Source organism: Heptranchias perlo, chromosome 7 (assembly GCF_035084215.1).
Source record: "Heptranchias perlo isolate sHepPer1 chromosome 7, sHepPer1.hap1, whole genome shotgun sequence".
Taxonomy (NCBI): domain Eukaryota; kingdom Metazoa; phylum Chordata; class Chondrichthyes; order Hexanchiformes; family Hexanchidae; genus Heptranchias; species Heptranchias perlo.
Window position 1 is genome coordinate 16,860,302 of NC_090331.1, and position 21,087 is coordinate 16,881,388.

Below are 21,087 nucleotides of genomic sequence, written 5' to 3' on the forward strand. Positions count from 1 at the left end.
TAAAGACAGCTCGTTGTTCGATTACAATTTTGCCTGCCAATCTTTGATTCCAATTTACCCAGGCTAGATCCGTTCTCTACCCACAGAAATTGGTCCTCCTCCAATTAAGTATTTTTACACTAGATTGCTCCTTGTCCTTTTCCATAACTAATCTAAATCTTATAATACTATGATCACTGTTCCCTAAATGTTCCCCGCTTACACTTGCTCCACTTGACCCACTTCATTCCCCAGAATTAGATCCAGCAATGCCTCCTTCCTCGTTGGGCCGGAACCACACTGATCAAGAAAGTCCTCCTGAACACAATTCAAAAATTCCTACCCCTCATTGCCCTTTACACTATTGCTATCCCAGTCTATAGTAGGAAAGTTGAAGTCCCCCATTATCACTACTCTATAGTTCTTGCACCTCTCTGTAATTTCCCTGAAAAATTTGCTCCTCTATATCTTTCCCACTAGTTGGTGACCTATAGAATACACCCAATGATACAATGGTGCCTCTATTGTTTCTTAACTATAACCAAATGGATTCCATCCTTGATCCCTCACAGACATCCTCTTTCTCCAGCACTGTAATATTCTCCTGAATCAATACTGCTACCCCCCTCTTTTTTTCCTTCCCTATCTTTCCTGAACACCTTGTATCCAGGAATATTTAGTACCCAATCCTGCCCTTTTTTGAGCCAGGTCTCCGTTCTCGCCACTACATCATATTCCCATGTGGCAATTTGCACCTGCAGCTCACCGACCTTATTTACCACACTTTGTGCATTTACACACATGGGGTGCTAAATTGGGACGTGTAGCGCCCGTTGTTTCGGTGCTACACGGCCTCTCCGACATCCAAGATGGCTGGAATCATGTAAAGTAGGGTGAAAATGGCTTTAATCAGTGTGCAATGCTGATTTAAAATGATAGACACCATTTTGGGACTTAACGCTCAACTCAACGCACAGTCTTAACCCTGACCATCTGAACGTGTCTTGGAGTGCCTGGAGGACACCCCACCAGCGCTATTTAAAGGGCCCATGCAGGATTTACAGGTTAGTTGCTGAATTATTGCTTCTGGCTGCCGAGACATTTGTAACTGTTTTTGGAGGTCTCCTAGACTTCAATACTATGATGCAGGGACATAGCCTAACATTTAGTGCCAGGACATGTAGGAGTGAAGTTAGGAAATGCTCCTACACGCAAAGGGTGGGAGACATTTGGAACGCTCTTCTGCAGAGGCAGTTGATGCTAGCTCACTTGTGAAAGTTAAATCTGAGATTGATAGATTTCTGTGAACCAAGGGTATTAAGGGATATGGGGCTAAGGCAGGTATATGGAGTTAGGTCACAGGTCCACCATGATCTCATTGAATGGTAGAACTGGCTCGACAGGCTAAATGCCACTGCCACTTGCTGCCTCTTGATATGCGCCACCTTCTCCTGCAAGAAAGCGGGACATGTGTCTGGGTGATGTGCCTGTCATGGTTGAATAGCTGCCAGTGTGTGTGGCCTGTGAGTTGTGGGCGGGTAGCTTGCAACAGTGGTAATGTGTGAGGGTGAGAGGAAGCATCTGGTTGGAAGAGTTGAGTACTGATGGAGTTTGTTGGTATGTGGGAGATGGGGGGTGTAGTGTCTGGTGCAGTTGGTTTGAGACGCCACTTGACAGTTGACCTCATTTACCTTGACCACTCATGTCAAAGCATTGAACTTCTTCCTGCACTGCATCCATGTTCATGATGCTGTGCGCCAGGCATTGACTTCGTCCCCCGTTGTCTCCCACTGCCTTTTGGATATATGTCTGGAGGGCCTCTTGCCACCACCCCCCCAACCCCCCCGGTGGTTATAGGATGTCCCTCCTTCTGTCCACCTCTTGCACCCAAGGTCTCTAGTGCATCAGCAGAGAACCTTGGTGCCTAGTACCAACTCAGACTGGCAGATTGGTGAGGTCTGGCGTGCAGATTGGAGGATGTGGAATTTAATAATGCGCAACCTTTATTCAATGTTTTAACATAACTCTGATGTGGAGATGCCGGTGATGGACTGGGGTGGACAAATGTAAGGAATCTTACCACACCAGGTTATAGTCCAACAAATTTATTTTAAAATCACAAGCTTTCGGAGATTATCTCCTTCGTCAGATGAATGAATGAAAAGGTTCTCAAATCGCATATCTTATACTATGTTGGGACGGCATCACACCAATCACAAGTTGTCGTTCTTATTCAAACAGGCCAGTCACGGAGAACAGCACGTCCCAGTACACTAGATATACATTGTGTCTATTACACAGGCAGGCAGAAAGAAACTCAAAATGGCACAGAGAGAGAGAGAGAGAATTTTAAAAAACATATAATTTTTTTCCCCCTTTTTGCTGGTGGGGTTACGTGTAGCGTGACATGAACCCAAGATCCCGGTTGAGGCCGTCCTCATGGGTGCGGAACTTGGCTATCAACTTCTGCTCGACGATTTTGCGTTGTCGTGTGTCTCGAAGGCCGCCTTGGAGAACGCTTACCCGAAGATCGGTGGCTGAATGTCCTTGACTGCTAAAGTGTTGATAGCCAAGAGCAGAAGTTGATAGCCAAGTTCCGCACCCATGAGGACGGCCTCAACCGGGATCTTGGGTTCATGTCACGCTACACGTAACCCCACCAGCAAAAAGGGGGAAAAAAATTATATGTTTTTTAAAATTCTCTCTCTCTCTCTCTCTCTCTCTGCCATTTTGAGTTTCTTTCTGCCTGCCTGTGTAATAGACACAATGTATATCTAGTGTACTGGGACGTGCTGTTCTCCGTGACTGGCCTGTTTGAATAACAACGACACCTTTTGATTGGTGTGATGCTGTCCCAACATAGTATAAGATATGCGATTTGAGAACCTTTTCATTCATTCATCTGACGAAGGAGATAATCTCCGAAAGCTTGTGATTTTAAAATAAATTTGTTGGACTATAACCTGGTGTTGTAAGATTCCTTACATTTAACATAACTCAACAGTGTGTAAACATAGGCATGGGACCTGCATCTGTGTTTTACGTGTGCGATGTCTGATCTCTGTTCAGACTCCGTGCAGACAGCAGACTGTTATTTTCAACAAATAACAGGTACCAGCTACCTTTAAGAGATTTCTAAGAAACATCCTCCCTTTAAGAGATTGATCTCCCTCTGATGGTGGAAAGTGCGAATTGCATTGATTCCACGTGCAAGGCCTGGAATGGAACACTGACTGCAGGTGAGTCCTCAGTTGGGCCGAAACTTGCGTCCTGCCTGCGCAGGGGCCATTGGGCGGGGGGTAATAGCACGTCACGCTACCTACGCCCAAAAACAGCCCCACCCAAATTTTCCCCCACGCTCTCTAAACCTCTCTAAACACCTAATACTGTACTGTTTCTTACTCTAGTGCTGTCCTTTGTGCACCATGTTTCTCCTTTCTAGTGTTATATCCTCATGCCCAACCCCCTGCAAAATTAGTTTGAGCCCTCCCCCACAGCACTGTCGACTCCCCTGATGGTTCAGCGAGTTGTCCAGTGATACCTGAGCCATGTAGATCAGGAAGGAACCCAGTCTCTGTTGAATTAACTTATCCTGGCTGGAGTGGTGGAACAATTGGCCTCAGGACCCTGAGGTTAAGAAAGTGAAAATCAGCCGGGGTTCCTGCTCCTGATGACTATTTAAAAAACCCCTGTTGGAAGTGCCTGTGTGTGCAGAGCTGGATCAGAACAGGGTGGAATAACCTGTTATTACACATGATCAAAGTTCATGCATGAATAATAACCCCTTGGAAAAGTTATCAGAGGATGACAAGTGCTGATGTAACCATAGCAAGATATTAATGCCAACAGGTAAGCAGAGGAGAGAAGGAAATTGGTGAAAAAAAGAGATTCAATCAGTGTGCAGGCGGAAATTGGTTACTTTGAGAGGAAAGGCTGGTTTTTAATGATCTATGGAACATGATTTTGTACATATTACACTCTGAAAGGTTAGCAATAATTCTTTTTTCATCAGCCGGGTATCTGCCATGTGCAGAAACCCATCCCCACCTTTTAAGAATCTCCAAATCAAGCTACTGAGAAATCTACACTCGCCTGTAGGATTTCTGTTTGTCCAATATGGAGTGCACTCTCTACCAGTATGGACATATCCCCTTCCCAAGTTCAGAGAGCTTAGGCGTAGGTTGATAATGCTAAAGCTTAGGGGACCCTGAAGTGCGCGCAGGGATACTGCTGGAGTTTAACCAGCTAAAACCGCACAACTTACCAAAATTGTTCCCTGTTGCTTGTCTAGCTGGGACCATCCCTTCCATTGGGGCATTAGCTTACGGGGTTATCTGAAGCTAATTGTGAAGAATCCTAAACCCCAGTGACAGATCTACCCCTCCAGGTTCTATCACTGAGCCAAGCTGGCTGGTTCCCTAGAGTATTGTGGACCTGCCTCAGTTACGTATCGGATTACCTCAATCTCCCACAGAGGGTTGACATTGCTCCGAGCTTTCATCGCCAGGCATGTCATCTTGGAGCAACCTCGACCCCACAGCGGTGGTGAAGACGGGTGGAGGGTTGGGGGCGGAGGAGGCATGCTCACTATGAGACCAACTTCCGAGCATGGGAATTGAGTGACAGGTTGGTGAAGGCCGCAGCCCTCCTTCCTGGCAGCTGCTTCCCCCTTTCACCACATTTTCTCCATATATGGGTAATAATTTCACTACAACAGAAGATTCGTTAGAGTTACAAGACAAATGAATTGGGACATTTGAATTATTTCTTACAAGTGGAAATTCACAATATCCAAGTGTACTTCAATGTTCACAATAAACATCAAAATCAAACATCCAAGTGCAATATTCAGCATTTATAAAACCCAGATGATTTGGTGATGACTGCACTGAATAACCCATATACATTGTACCAGCCCAGATATATCGGGTTTGTATATGTGCCAAAACAAATAAGTGTTTTATCGCACACCCTTGTGGCAATTTTTACTAACTGCAGCCTGTATATATTGATTTATTTCTACATACTATTTAGAGTTTGTGTTAACTTCACATTTTGAACTGCAAATTATCCTGTGGTCTAATGGGTGAATGGACCTTCTGGTGTGGAACTGAACCATATGGACCAGGAAGCTTTGGCCTATGCTATTAGATCTCAGCCAGAGTCGAGGTTGGGTGCGGGGGGGGGGGGGGGGGGGGGTCCCACAGCTTAGCTCAGTATCTCTGGGCTAGCGAACAATAAAACCATCCAAGGTTACTGGCCCGAATTGTTACCTATTACTGTTGCTGGAACGCTTGTTTGGGTGAAGGAGGGGTGCTAGGATGTCAGCTTTGATGTCTTACACTGTCAAATAGCACTTACTCTCAAGACTTACTGATGAGGTAGTATCAGAAGACTGCTGGCACCTGTGGAGCTGTACCCCAACATTAGTCAGTGCTTTCAGCAGAGGATGGCAGAAAGGAGGAGAAATGCAGGGGGGAATTCTTTTCTTGCAAATAATTAAACTTAAAATGAACACTTTAATAATGACAGACATATCCATGGTATCTGTCATTAATTGGTGGCTTTTGATTCTGTGAATTTGATTTACTATTGATTAGAATTTGTTGTTACTTTGCAGTTGGGATGATCTTTTCTCTTTTCCAAGGCAACATCAATACCAATCACCAGCAAACATAGTTCAGCTGGATAACTGCTGTCAGTGTTTTGTAGTGATCAGATATCTTTAGCCTCAATGTCCTTTCTATTCAGAATTAAAGGAAATGATAAAAGTTCACATCGTGAATACTGAAGAATAATCTAATTGAACAGCATGAACAAAATGAAACGGCTAAGTAAGCAAATCTATCACATGGTGAGGTATTGAACCAGGAAAGTCCCAGTTTCGATCTATGGACTGTGCCGAGTTAGCTGATATCAGCCAGGGCAGTAGTGGGACTCCATTGATCTGTGTCCCAGGCTGAGGAACAGAGAGTCGGGGGAGGAAGCGAGGGGCAGAGTTCTCATGCCTGAATTCTTATCCAGTTGCTCCCTCTGGGAAGTACTAGTTCGGTCTGTTATCCTTCTCCCCCAACTCCTATGGTGACTTGGACAAGGTACAAGAGAGCTGTTGATACCTGTGAAATTGTAACCCAGTGTAAGTCAGCATCTTCTGGAGAAGAGGAGGAAAAGCAGATAAAATTAGAGAGAGCAAAGAAACTCTAACAGCTGCTTGGACTGAGTATTATTGATAAGCATATCACGGAAAAATATAAAATTCCAGCACATCCAATCACAAAAATAGTACGATTTGGGATATTTTCAGTGTCACTGTATGGAGCAGAAAATTGGATGAAAGAAGCAGTGAACTGATTTGTTACTTTTTGTTGCTTAAAAAGTTATCAGCTTGTGGACTCTAACATAAACAGCAAGCAGTTATAGACAGAAATGAACGTTGTCAGACCAACGGTATGTCATTTCATTACCCCAGACCAACTTAATTACTATGATCAGGATAGGCTGACTATGAGGATGTTCACTCACCTTTACTCTATAAGGGTAGAGAGCTCTCTTCAGTTGCCAGCATTCATTTCTCTATCTTGGCAATCAAATCTGCAGCAGTGAAGGAGCAACAATGCCTGTAAAAGCTGGTATAAGAGAGATAATCTCTTATTATCAGATTATCTCTGGTATAATCTTTAAGAAACCTCAGCCCTATTTGTATCTATTAGCAACCTATTGAAATGTTATTGTAAAGAAAAAAAACTTGCATTTATATAGCACCTAATCACATTGTTGGGACATCTGAAAATACTTTACAGCCAGTCTGTCACTTTAGAAATACAATTACTCTTGCCTTTGTAAGCAAATGTGGCAGCCAATTTGTGCACAGCAAGGTCCCACAAACAGCAAATGGCATTAGTTGAGGGAAAAATGTTAGCCAGGACAGCTCTCTGTTGTTCTTCAAATAATGCCATGGGATCTTTTACGTCCAGATAAGCGGGCAGATGGGGCCTCAGTTTAGCATCTCATCAGAAAGATGAAACCTCTTATAGGTGCATTCCACCAGCACTGCACTGAAGTATCAGCCTAAATTGAGTGCTTAAGTCCAAAGTGGGACTTGAACATACAACTTCCTGACTCAGGGGAAAAATAGTCCCGCTGAGCCAAGCTAGCACCAGTTTAGAAGGATAAAGAGAAAACTCAACCGTTACTCCTGGAGTTAGTACAATCCAAAAACCACACAGACTGGTAAATCTGATCTAGTTCATGGTCGATTCGTGCCAGAATCCACTTCCTTCAGTGAAGGACCAGGCATTTCGTCCCTGTCAGGCTTAAGACTACAGCAACACCATAAGAACAACGAGCATTTAAAGTCAGACAGTGTAGTTCATCCCACGAACACAAGAGGCACTGCAGCAGCATTGCAAGCACTCCTGATTCACTTGCAAGCCTGTCAAGTTGTGGAAATATTTCAAATGCTTGAACATGTAAAAAGCTACATTTATATTTCTCATGGGAAATGTACGCATTTAAGAAATTTCCATACATCACAGGACTTGCAAGCAAGTCACAAGTTTTGTCAAGACTACAGCAGTGGCATCTCATTGTAACGTATCAATTCGAAATGTCAGTACAGAATAGCATCAGCAACACTTGGGGCCCGATATTACCAGGGCGGCGAGTTCGTGTCGGGGGGTTGATTGGGCGCGTGGGTAACGCGGCCGGTGAAATCAGTTTGCTCCGCGCTCAATCGCAGGCTGATTGGATCCACTTACCTTTGCTTCCGGGTTCCCCGCTGCTAAGCTGCGCGGCGGGCGGACTGCGCATGTGCAGTAAGGTCTGTCAGCTGGAGGAGCTCTATTTAAAGGGGCAGTCCTCCACTGACTGATGCTGCAAGAAATAGGAAAAAATTACAGCATGGAGCAGCCCAGGGGGAAGGCTGCTCCCAGGTTAAAGATGTCTCACTCCAGCTCTTATTGGATGGGGTGAGGAGGAGGAGGAGGGAGGACAGAGATCATCCCCCCGGCGGGCGGGAGGAAGCGGCCTGCCTCTGCCACCAAGAAGGCCTGGCTCGAGATGGTAGAGGTCACCTGCACCACCAACATATCACATACCTGCATACAGTGCGGGAGGCACTGCAATGACCTAAGTAGGTCAGCCAAAGTGAGTACACTTACTCATTCCCCTACATTCCGTCTGCCACATCACCGCCCCCACCCCACATCTCCTTCTGCACAGCCAACACTACTCTGTCACATCGCCCCTCACAACCACTCAAACCTCATCCTCATCTTACCTGCACTTACTCACCTCGCCAGTACTCATCCCGCCACTACCACTCAACCCAATCCTCATACAATCTCATGGCTCTATCTCATACTCACCCTCTCATGCATCTCTTTCACAGTCAGCCTCACTCAACCTGCCACAACTGTGCTGCAGCCACAGGGCATGCATCACATATGTGCAGTAGGAAGCGTAAGGCAAACGTGTCGTGAGCATGAAGGGGATGCACAAGGGTGTTTGAGGGTTTGTCATGGTTTTTACTTATATTTAATTTCTGATCAACTCACATTACATATTATATTGGCATCACTACTGCCACGTCTTTGCGAATCTTGTCTGGTTTGTGCAATAATGCCCTTTCCTGAGGATCACAATGAAGACCCACAACTGATGCCACCCATTGTGTCACTGCAGCGTGGGAGTAGGTGTATTTGCAGGGCTCTTTTGTGCAGACGACTGAGAGACGTCGGCGATGTCCCTGGTGGCACCCTGGAAGGATGCGGAGGAGAAGTTGTTGAGGGCAGTGGTGACTTTGACAGCGACAGGTTAAAAAGATGGTGCTTGGGCCAACCGGGAGCAGCTCGGCATGAAGGAGGCTGCAGATGTTCACGACTACATGTCGAGTGACTCTGAGCCTCCATGTGCACTGCTGCTCAGAGAGGTCCAGGAAGCTGTGCCTCGGTCTGTGGACCCTGTGGCGAGGGTAATGCCCTCTGCGACGCATCTCTCTCTGCGGTTGCCCTACCTCCTGCTGTGCAGGTGGATGTGTCACAGCACTGTGTTGTGGAGCTCCACGTGTCAGAGGTGGACAGCGAGGCTGGTGATGCTGTTCGCCCTCCGAGGAGGTCATGACTGCAGCTACGGCGGCCCCCATCCAGAAGATGTACATCTGAGGGGGTCCGCAAGGTACGTACATGTATCTGGACTCCGGGGTAAGTGTGCAAGTTGGTGAATTTTATTGTTAGGAGGAGGGTGGTGGAGGCCAAACTTTGTCCAAAGTGACAGGGTGGCCTCCTGCAATGAGTGAGGGTCTCCCCCCCACCCCACCTGTGAAATGGACCTTTGCAGCTGCCACAGGCGTTGGCTGCAACACGTCCATTTGAACTGGGAGCGTTTCCCCCAGTACGGGAAACAGTCCCAGTTGTTTGCAAAATCCCACCCCTCCTAAAATATCATGTTAATCAGGTCTCTAAACGACCTGAAATACCAAAATAAATACCTTAAGTGGCACCCCGCCGGCTTTAATTGCTGGCGGGAGTCCCACATGCGGGGGCTGCGCGCGCATGTGAGCGCGTCAGTGGGAAACTCGGAAGTGGGCGGGTTGGAGCCAGGCTCCCGACCCGCCCTGGGAATCGCCGATTTTCGTAGCCCCCCCGCCACCAACGCACCCGATCGGAGGTGCTAAAATCGAGCCCTTGATGTCAGCCTCCAAAACTCTCTCCCAAACAGTGCCACTGCCTGGAATTCTGCCCCTTGCATGCAATGTTTAAATACAGCAGTAACTGAATGAGGAATAATACAGGCAATGGGAAATTATAACTCATTATACTATGCTACAATTTCAAATCATTCTATGGTCCAAACAGCAAACAAGATCAATTCACGAGACATGGGTCCTTGTAAGATTGTCTCAGGCCGTACCATGTTGTAATGCCATTTAATATTAATAACCACTGCAAATTCCTCACAAGTTGGTAAAAATATTCACCAGAAGAAAATCCCCCAAGTAAGGCTGGGATTAGCTATTTTAAGGATTCATAGAATCATAGTAAGTTACGGCAAAGAAGGAGGCCAATCAGCCCAATGTGTCCGTGCCAGCCAAGAAAGAGCTATCCCGCTTAATCCCACTTTTCAGCACTTGCTCCATAGCCCTTTGTAGGTTATGGTACTTCAAGTGCACATCCAAGTAATTTTTAAAATTAGTTGAGGGTTTCTGCCTCTACCACCCTTTCAGGCAGTGAGTTCCAGACCCCCACCACCCTCTGGGTGAAAACATTTCTTTGCAGCTTCCCTCTAATCCTTCAATCTATGCCCCTTGGTCACTGACCCCTCTGCAAAGGGAAATAGGTCCTTCCTATCCACTCTATCTAGGCCGCTCATAATTTTATACACCTTAATTAAATCTCCCCTCAGCCTCCTCTGTTCCAATGAAAATAACCTCAGCCTATCCAATTTTTTCACATAGCTAAAATTCTCCAGTCCTGGCAACGTCCTCATATGTACTCTCTCTTGTGCAATCATATTTTTCCTGTAATGTGGTGACCAGAACTGTACAAAGTACTCAAGCTGTGGCCCAACTAGTGTTTTATACAGTTCTAGCATAACCTCCTTGCTCTTATATTCTATACCTTGGCTAATAAAAGAAAGTATCCCATATGCCTTTTTAACCACCTTATCTACGGTCCTGCTACCTTCAGGGATCTGTGGACATGCACTCCAAGGTCCCTCTGTTCCTCTACACCTTTCAGTATCCTCCCATTTATTGCGTATTCCCTTGTCTTGTTTGCCCTCCACAAATGCATTACCTCACGCTTTTCCGGATTATTCCATTTGCCACTATTCTGCCCATCTGACCAATCCATTGATATCTTCCTGCAATCTACAGCTTTCATCCTCACTATCAACCACATGGCCAATTTTTTAATCATGCCCCTTACTTTTAGGTCTAAGTCATTTATACCACAAAAAGCAAGAGACCTAGTACTGAACCCTGTGGAACCCCACTGGAAACAGCCTTCCAGTCACAAAACCACCCGTTGACCTTTACCCTTTGCTTCCTGCCACTGAGACAATTTTGGATCCAACTTGCCACTTTCCCTTGAATCCCATGCGCTTTTATATTTCTGACCTGTCTGCCATGTGGGACCTTATCAAAAGCCTTGCTAAAATCCATGTAGGCTACATCAAATGCGCTACCCTCATCGACCCTCTTTGTTGCCTCCTCAAAAATTCAATCAAGTTAGTCAGACATGACCTTCCCTTAACAAATCCATGCTGACTGTCCTTGATTAATCCATGCCTTTCTAAATGACAATTTAAACCGTCCCTCAGAATTGTTTCCAATAACTTGCCCACCACCAAGATACAGCTGACTGGCCTGTAATTACTTGGTTTATCCTTTACTCACTTTTTAAACAACTGTACAACATTAGCAGTCCTCCAATCCTCCGGCACCATGCCTGTAACCAGAGAAGATTGGAAAATGATGGTCAGAGCCTCTGTTATTTGCTCCCTTGCTTCTTTTAACAGCCTGGGATACATTTCATCTGGGCCTGGTGATTTATCTGCTTTCAAAGATGCTAATCCCCTTAATATTTTCTCCTTCACTATGCTTATCCCATCTAATATTTCACATTCGTCCTTAACTACAATCTCTGGCATCGTCCCCCCCTTTTGTGGACACAGACGCAAAGTATTCATTAAGAACCATAGCCACATCTTCCGCCTCCACACATAGGTTATCTTTTTGGACTCTAATAGACCTTACTCTTTCCTTAGTTATCCTCTTGCTCTTTATGTATTTATAAAACATCTTTGGGTTTTCCTTGATTTTAATTGCCAGTATTTTTTCATGCCCTCTCTTTGCTTTCTTAATCTCCTTTTTAAATTCACCCCTGCACTTTCTATACTCCTCTAGGCTTTCTCTAGTATTGAACTCTCAGTGTCTGATATAAGCTTTCCTTTTTTGCCTTATCTTACCCTGTATGCTCCTTGACATCCAGGGGGCTCTAGGTTTGGCATTCCCACCCTTTATCTTTGTGGGAACATATTTGCTCTGAACCCTCATTATCTTCACAGGTGGTGAACCTGTGGAATTCTCTACCACAGAAGGCAGTGGAGGCTAAGTCATTAGATGTATTCAAGAAGGAGATAGATATATTTCTTAATGCTAAAGGGATCAAGGGATATGGGGATAAAGCGGGAACAGGGTACTGAGTTAGACGATCAGCAATGATCATTTTGAATGGTGGAGCAGGCCCGAAGGGCCGAATGGCCTACTCATGCTCATATTTTCTAAGTTTCTCCCCCTTGAATGCCTCCCTCTGTTCTGACACTGATCTCTTTTCAATTAGCTGTTTCCGGTCCACTTTTGCTAAATCACTCCTCAGCTTGGTAAAATTTGCCTTTCCCCAATTGAGAACTTTTGCTCCTGTTCTATCTTTGTCCTTTTCCATAACTATGCTAAATCTAACTGAATTATGATCACTACCACCAAAATGCTCTCCCACTGATACTGCCCAGCCTCATTCTCTAAAACTAAGTCCAGAACTTCCCCCTTTCTCGTTGGCCTTGCTACGTACTGGCTAAAAAAGTTTTCCTGAATGCATTCCTGAATTGTTTCCTCAGCAATGGTCGCAACAATGTCCTTAATGCCATCCTGATAGTTTTGGCTTCGTGATAATGGTCTCACCTCTAAACTAGGTGACGTGGGTTCAAGCCCAGCTCTGGATGCTTGAATACATAATCCAGGCTGACACTTCAGTGCAATACTGGGGAGTGCTGTCTTTTGGATCAGATGATAAACTGAGGCCTCTGCAAGTGGATGTAATAGATCCTATGGCATTATTTGTAAGAGAGCAGGGAAGATGCCTGGCCAACATTTATCTTTCAACCGAAACTACTAAAACAGATTAACTGCTCATTTGCCTCATTGCTGTTTGTGGGACTTTGCTGCGTACAAATTGGCTGCTGCAATTGCCGACATTGCAACAATAACTACACTTCAAAAGTAATTCATTGGCTATGAAGTATTTTGAGACAGTCTGAGGGCATGAAAAGTGCTGTACAAACATAAGTCTTTTCTTTCCTTCTAGCCTACATGAGAAATAATTTGTGCAAAAGTAATTAAAACATTTTTTAAATATATAAAATTACAACCAATACATTCTCTACCCACTTAGCAGGGATGAAAGGCTTTTGTTATTCAACATACAAAAACAAGAAAAAGACTAGTTCACCAAGTCTGTCCCATCCTGATAAGATTCAACCTGCGCACACCAATAAACCCATCCTCCCCAAACTCCGGGTGGGAGGGAGAGAGGGGGAGAGACAGAGATCGCACGGGGTAGAGATAGAAATCGTGGGGGGGTCTGAATATCGTGGGGGGGAAATCGCAGATCGCAGGGAGGGAGAGATTGCAACCCTCTCCCGCCCGTCGTGGGGAGTTAAAATACCACCCCCCCCCCCCATAATATCCAGGGAGAGGTAAAAAAAAAGAGAACATATCCTTCAGCCAATTTAGGAGAAGAGACCAATAAAAACTGGAGTTTATTTTATTAAAACAAAGAAGGTTAAGAGGAGATCTGATGGAAATGTTCAAACTATTTGTGGGGGTTGATAAGATAAATTGGGGGAAAGTATTTCCACTGGTTGGTGAGTTGGTAAATAGAGCATAAATTTAGGAACATCACTAGAAGGATGAAGTAAGAGATTAGGAGAATTAATTTCTTACACAGAGGATTGCTAGGACATAGAAAAGCCTACCGGAAACAATGGGTGAAGCAGAATCCATAATAATGTTTTAAAGAAAACTGGATAATCATAGAATCTTACAGCACAAAAGGAGGCCATTCGGCCCATCGTGCGTGTGCCGGCTCTTTGAAAGAGCTATCCAATTAGTCCCACTCCCCTGCTCTTTCCCCATAGCCCTGCAAATATTTCCTTTTCAAGTATTTATCTCATTCCCTTTTGAAAGTTATTATTGAATCTGCTTCTACCACCCTTTCAGGCAGAGCATTCCAGATCATAACGACCAGCTGCATAAAAAAAAATTCTCCTCATCTCCCCCTGGTTCTTTTGCCGATTAAAGTATCTAAGTGTTACAAAAAGAAAAATTTAAAAGTGTATGGGTTGAGGGCAGGAAATGGGACGAAGGCAATCACTCTCTCAAAGTGGAGCGTGTTTCAGTGGGGGAGCATTTGGGGAACAGTGATCATAATATCATTAGGTTTAGAATAGTTATGGAAAAGAACAAGGAACAATCAAAAGTAAAAATACTTAACTGGAGGAGGGCTAATTTCATTGAGTTTTAAAGGGATCTTGCCCTGGTGGATTGGAATTAAAAACTGATAGGCAAAACAGAAATTGAACGATGGGAGGCCTTCAAGGATGTGATGGTTTGGGTATAGAGTAGACACATTCCTACGAGGGGGAAAAGAAGGACATCCAAAGCTAGAGCTTCCTGGATGACTAAAGATATAGAGATTAAAATGAAACAGATATAGGAGGCTTATGACAAATGTACGATTCATAATACAGTAGAGAACCAAGCTAAATACAGGAAGTACAGAGCAGATCTAAAAAAGGGAATAAGAGGGGCAAAGAGAGAATATGAGAATAGATTAGTGGCTAACATAAAAGGGAAGCCAGAAGTCTTTTATAAACATATAAACAGTAAAAGGGTAGTCAAAGAAGGCTGGGACCAATTAGGGAGAAGAGAGGAGATCGTATGGAGGCAGAGGGTATGGCTGAGGTACCAAATGAATACTTCGCATCGGTCTTCACTAGAGAAGAGGATGCTGCCAATGTAGTGATAAAGGAGGGGGTAGTAGCGATATTGGATAGGATAAAAATAAAGGAGGTACTTAAGAAGTTGGCAGTACTCAAAGTAGATAAGTCACCCGGTCCAGATGGGATGCATTCTAGGTTATTCAGGAAAGGGTAGAAATCGCGGAGGTTCTGGCCACAATCTTCCAATCCTCCTTAGATATGGAGGCAGTGCCAGAGGACTGGAGGATTGCAAATGTTACACCCCTGTTCAAAAAGAGGGCGAGGGATAAACCCAGCAATTACAGGCCAATCAGCCTAACCTTGGTGGTGGTGAAAATTTTAGAGACAATTATCCGGGACAAAATTAGTTGGCAGTTGGAAAAGTATGGGTTAATAAATAAATGTCAGCATGGCTAGGTTATAGGAAAATCGTGTTTGACTAACTTGATTGATTCTTTCATGAAGTAATGGAGAGGGTTGATGAAAGTAGTGCGGTTGTGTTGTGTATATGGACTTTCAAAGTGCATTTGCCAAAGTACCACATAATAGACTTGTTAGCAAAATTAAAGCCCATGGGATTAAAGGCACAGTGGTAGCGTGGATACAAAATTGGCTAAGCGGCAGAAAGCAGAGAGTGGTGGTGAACGGTTGTTTTTCAGACTGGAGGGAAATTTACAGTGGTGTTCCCCAGAGGTCAATATTAGGACCATTGCATTTTTACATATATTAATGACCTGGACTTGGGTATACAGGGTATAATTTCAAAGTTTGCAGATGACACCAAAGTCAGGAATGTAGTAAACAATGTGGAGGATAATAAGAGACTTCAGGAGGATATAGATAGACTGGTGAAATGGGCAGACACATTAATGCAGAGAAATGTGAAGTGATATATTTTGGTAGGAAGAATGAGGAGAGGCCATATAAACATATAGACCTGGGGGTGTATATACACCAATCTTTGAAGGTGGCAGGACAAGCTGAGAAGGCTGTTAAAAAAGCATGTGGGATCCTGGGCTTTGTAAATAGAGACATACCCGATATTAGCACCCGCTATCGGGTGCGTTCCTGGCGGGGGGACTCCGAAAATCGGGGAATCCCGGAGCGGGTCGGGAGCCCGGCTCCAACCCGCCCACTTCCGGGTTCCCCACAGACGCGCTGGCCTGCGCGCGCAGCCCCCGCATGTAGGACTCCCGCCGGCAATTAAAGCCAGCGGGGCCACTTAACAATATTTATTGTGGTATTTCAGGTCGTTAACAGACCTGATTAAGGGAATATTTCAGGAGGGGTGGGATTTTACAAACAACTGGGACTGTTTCCCGTACTGGAGGAAACACTCCCAGTTGAAATGGACGTGTTGCAGCCATCAGCCTGTGGCAGCTGTAAAGGTCCATTTGACAGGTGAGGCGGGGAGATCCTCACTCATTGCAGGAGGTCACTGTCACTTTGGACAAAGTTTGGCCTCCACCACCCTTCTCCTAACAATAAAATTCACAAACTTGCACACTTACTCCGGGGTCCGGACACATGTACCTACCTTGCGGACCCCCTCAGATGTACATCTTCGGGATGGGGGCCGCCGTAGCTGCAGTCATGACCTCCTCGGAGGGCAAACAGCATCATCAGCCTTGCCGGCCACGCCATCCACCTCTGACACATGGAGCTCCACAACACAGTGCTGTGACACATCCACCTGCACAGCAGGAGGGAGGGAAACTGCAGAGAGAGATGCTTCGCAGAGGGCACTACCCTCGCCACAGGGTCCACAGACTGAGGCTCAGCTTCCTGGACCTCTCTAAGCAGCAGTGCACACGGAGGCTCAGAGTCACTCGACATGTAGTTGTGGACATCTGCAGCCTCCTTCATGCCGAGCTGCTCCCGGCTGGCCCGAGCACCATCTTCTTACCTGTCGCTGTCAAAGTCACCACTGCCCTCAACAACTTCTCCTCCGCATCCTTCCAGGGTGCCACCGGGGACATCGCCGACGTCTCTCAGTCGTCTGCACAAAAGAGCCCTGCAAATACACCTACACCCACTCTGCAGTGACATAATGGGTGGCATCAGGTGTGGGTCTTCATTGTGATCCTCAGGAAAGGGCATTATTGCACAAACCAGATAAGATTCGCAAAGACGTGGCAGTAGTGGTGCCAATATAATATGTAATGTGAGTTGATCAGAAATTGAATATAAGTAACAACCATGACAAACCCCCAAACATCCTTGTGCATCCCCTTCATGCTCACGACACGTTTGCCTTACGCTGCCTACTGCACATATGTGATGCATGCCCTGTGGCTGCAGCACAGGTAGTGACAGGTTGAGTGAGGCTGACCGTGAAAGAGATGCATGAGAGGGTGAGTATGAGATAGAGCCATGAGATTGTATGAGGATTGGGTTGAGTGGTAGTGGCGGGATGAGTACTGGCGAGGTGAGTAAGTGCAGGTAAGATGAAGATGAGCTTTGAGTGGGTGTGAGGGGTGATGTGACAGAGTAGTGTTGGCAGTGCAGAAGGAGATGTGGGGTGGGGGCGGTGATGTGGCTGACGGAGTGCAGGGGAATGAGTAAGTGTACTCACTTTGGCTGACCTACTTAGGTCATTGCAGCGCCTCCTGCACTGTATGCAGGTGGGCGATATGTTGGTGGTGCAGGTGACCTCCTCTGCCACCTCGAGCCAGGCCGCTTCCTCCCGCCCGCCGGGGGAAAGATCTCTGTCCTCCCCCTCATTCTCACCCCATCCAATAAGAGCTGGAGTGAGGCATCATTAAACCTGGGAGCAGCCTTCCCCCTGGGCTGCTCCATGCTGTAATTTTTCCAATTTCTTGCAGCATCTGTCAGTGGAGGACTGCCCCTTTAAATAGAGCTCCTCCAGCTGACAGACCTTACTGCGCATGTGCAGTCAGCCCGACGTGCAGCTCAGCAGCAGGGAACCCGGAAGACCAGGTAAGTGGATCCAATTAGGCTGCAATCGCGCGCGGGGCAGACTGATTTCACTGGGCGCGTTACCCATGCGCCCAATAGCCCCCCCACCGCGAACCCGCAGCCCTGGTAGTATCGGGCCCATAGAGTACAAAGCAAGGATATTATGCTAAACCTTTATAAAACACTGGTTAGTCCGTAGCTGAAGTATTGTGTTCAATTCTGGGTACCATACTTTAAGAAGGATGTCAAGAGAGCGCAGAAGAGATTTACAAGAATGGCACAAGGGCTGAGGGACTTCAGTTATGTGGAGAGACTGGAGAAGCTGGGGTTGTTCTCCATGGAGCAGTGAAGGTAAAGAGGAGATTTGATAGAGGTGTTCAAAATCATGAACGGTTTTGACAGAGTAAATAAGGAGAAACTGTTTCCAGTGGCAGAAGGGTCAGTAACCAGAGGACACAGATTTAAAGTGATCGGCAAAAGAACCAGAGGCGACATAAGGAAACATTTTTTTTAATGCAGAGCGTTGTTATGATCTGGAATGCACTGCCTGAAGAGTGGTGGAAGCGGAGTCAATAATAACTTTCAAAAAGGAACTGGATAAATACTTGAAAAGGAAATATTTGCAGGGCTATGGGGAAAGAGTAGGGGAGTGGGACTAATTGGATAGCACTTTCAAAGAACCGGCACAGGCACGATGGGCCAAATGGCCTCCTCCGTGCTGTACCTATTATGATACTATGATGTGAAATTATGTTATCATAGAATCATAGAAAGCTTACAGCATGGAAGGAGGCCATTCGACCCATTGAGTCCATGCCGGCTCTATGCTGGCTCTGACAGTGCATTCCAGATCCTAACCGCTGTATGAAAAACTTTTTCCTCATGTCACCTTTAGTTCTTTTGCCAAGCACCTTAAATCTATGCCCTCTGGTTCTTGATCCTTCTGCCAATGGGAACAGTTTCTCTCTATATACTCTGTCAAGACCCTTCTTGATTTTGGCCTATAGTTGGTGGGTTTATCCTTACACCCTTTTTTTGAACTAGGGTACAACATTTGCTATTCTCCAGTCCTCTGGCACCACCCTCATATTTAAGGATGTTTGGAAGATTTTGGCCAGTACCTCCACAATTTCCACCCTTACTTCCCTCAGCAACCTAGCGTGCATCCCATCTGGACCGGGTGACTTGTCTACTTTAAGTACAGCTAGCCTTTCTAATTCCTCCTCTTTATCAATTTTTAGCCTATCAAATATCACAACTACATCTTCCTTTACCGAGACTCTGGTAGCATCTTCTTCTTTGGTAAAGACAGATGCAATTTACTCATTTTGTACCTCGGCCATGCACTCTGCCTCCATGAGTCGATCTTCTTTTTGGTCCCTGATCGGCTCCACCCCTCCTCTTACTACACGTTTACTGTTTACATGCCTGTAGAAGACTTTTGCATTTTCTTTTATGTTGGCCATCAGTCTATTCTCATACTCTCTCTTTGTCCCTCTTATTTCCTTTATCACTTCCCCTCTGAACTTTCTATATTCAGGCTGGTTCTCACTTGTGTTATCAACCTGACATCGGTCATATGCTCCTTTTTTCTGCTTCATCTTACTCTCTATCTCTTTTGTCATCCAAGGAGATCTGGCCTTAGTTGTCCTACCTTTCTCCCTCGTGGGAATATACCTAGACTGTACCCGAACCATCTCCTCTTTAAAGGCCGCCAATTGTTCAATTACAATTCTGCCTGTCAATTTTGATTCCAATTTACCCGGGCCAGATCTGTTCTCATCCCACTGAAATTGGCCCTCCTCCAATTGAGTATTTTTACTTTAGCGTAGCCCATACCCTTTTCGATAGCTATTCTAAACCTTATGATACTATGATCGTTGTTCCCTAAATGTTCCCCCACGGATACTTGCTCCACTTGGCCCACCTCATTCCCCAGAACCAAATCCAGCAATACTTCCTTCTTCGTTGGGCTAGAAACGTGGTCAAGAAAGTTCTCCTCAACATACTTCAAAAATTCCTCCCCCTCTTTGTCTCTTGTATTGTTACTATCCCAGTCTATATTCATAGAATCATAGAAAGGTTACAGCATGGAAGGTGGCCATTCAGCCCGTCGAGTCTGCGCTGGCTCTATGCAAGAGTAATCCAGCTAGTCCCACTCTCCCGCCCTTTCCCCGTAGCCCTGCAAATTTTCTCCTTTCAAGTACTTATCCAGTTCCCTTTTGAAGGCCATGATTGAATCTGCTTCCACCACACCCTCGAGTAGTACATTCCAATTCCTAACCACTCGCTGTGTAAAAAAGTTTTTCCTTATGTCACATTAGGATAGTTTAAGTCCCCCGTTATCACTACTCTATGGCTTTTGCATCTCTCTGTAATTTCCCTGCAAATTGGCTCCTCTATATCCTTCCCATTAGTTGGTGGCCTATAGAACACACCTAGCATTGTAATGGCACCTCTATTGTTTCTTAACTCTAACCAAGTAGATTCTGTCCTTGACCCCTCCATGACATCCTCTCTCCAGCACTGCATATATTCTCCTTAATCAATACTGCCATCCCACCCCATCTCCTTTCTTTCCTTTTCTATCTTTCCTAAACACCTTGTATCCAGCAATATTTAGTACCCAATCCTGCCCTTTTTTGAGCCAGGTCTCTGTCATCGCCACAACATCATATTCCCATGTGGCTATTTGCTCCTGCAGATCAACAACCTTGTTTACCACACCTCGTGTGTTTATGCATATGCAGTGTAAATCAATCTTAGACTTTCTTGTCCTCTTGTTTAGTCTGATCCCACCTAATACCGTATTATTTCTTATTCTAGTGCTATCTTTCTTTCCCAATTCTTTGTGCATCTTTTTCTCCTTTCCATTGCTGCATCCTGGTGCCCATGTTGCAGGCATGATGGGCCAAATGGCTTCCTCCTGTGTTGTGAAGTTCTATAATTCTAAATTGGGGGGAGGAAGAAATGTTCCTGATATTCACTAGGTCAGCAGAGGATACAAATGTGGGTGGGGGTTAATAAAATGAATTCTTAAAATACATTTTACCATGGCTACTTACTAACTACTTCCACCGGCTACACTCTTCCGTACAAAGATGGCCGCTCATTGACCCACTCCCTCCACTCTACCTTACAAAGATGGCGGCTCATTGACCCACTCCCTCCACTCTACCTTACAAAGATGGCGGCTCATTGACCCACTCCCTCCACTCTACCTTACAAAGATGGCGGCTCATTGACCCACTCCCTCCACTCTACCTTACAAAGATGGCGGCGCCTGAGGCTTCAGCCCGCCTGAAGATCACGTGATCCGATTCCAGCCGTATGCTGTATTGTAGAAGCACGTGACGGCTTCTGCGGATGGGACCTGGCGTAAAGTGCCGCTGTTACAGCGTGCGGACTCCCGGAGCTGGAGGTAAAAGCTTT

General features: G+C 45.5%; 1 protein-coding gene across 1 annotated transcript in view; it reads left to right on the forward strand.

The window, feature by feature from the left end:
* Nucleotides 1–21,003: 21,003 nt before the first annotated feature.
* Nucleotides 21,004–21,087, forward strand: part of tmem177 (transmembrane protein 177) — a 6,076-nt gene continuing 5,992 nt past the window's right edge. Inside the window, exon 1 of the mRNA XM_067987102.1 lies at nt 21,004–21,076. The gene's annotated coding sequence lies outside the window, so the exon portion shown is untranslated. The remainder of the gene's footprint in view (nt 21,077–21,087) is intronic.